This window comes from Penaeus monodon, chromosome 29, assembly GCF_015228065.2.
Source record: "Penaeus monodon isolate SGIC_2016 chromosome 29, NSTDA_Pmon_1, whole genome shotgun sequence".
In the NCBI taxonomy this organism is placed as follows: domain Eukaryota; kingdom Metazoa; phylum Arthropoda; class Malacostraca; order Decapoda; family Penaeidae; genus Penaeus; species Penaeus monodon.
This window is the reverse complement of record NC_051414.1, coordinates 3,916,607-3,917,045: the sequence shown is the minus strand read 5'-3', so window position 1 is coordinate 3,917,045 and position 439 is coordinate 3,916,607.

Here is a 439-nt window from a genome sequence, read left to right as displayed (position 1 = left end):
CAAACTTTTATAGGTTCACGTCCAGTTAAGAAACAAATATGCCAACAAATAAATCTATACAATCCATACCAAGCGCCAAAGTTCGTTCATGTTTACGGTTTCTGGATAAAGATTTTCCGGTAGAGAAAATTATAAATGTTTGGCTGGAATAATTCATACCCATATTTATGAATTACCGACCCCAAAAAGACTCCTTATATCTTCACGCGTTATCGCCTTTTCGTCTCATTTCGGTCATAACGTTCGTTATATTGATGTTTTTTTGGGGTATTAATGATAGTTCTAACTCTTCTCTACCATTATTATTTGCCATTACTACCCATTATATCAACCCAAAACAACCCGAAAGGGGGTGATGTAGAGGCAATTGAATGGCCAGGAACCATTACCGCAAGTGATACGAATGCGATGCTAGAGCCCTAGTTTTGGCATTGATTGG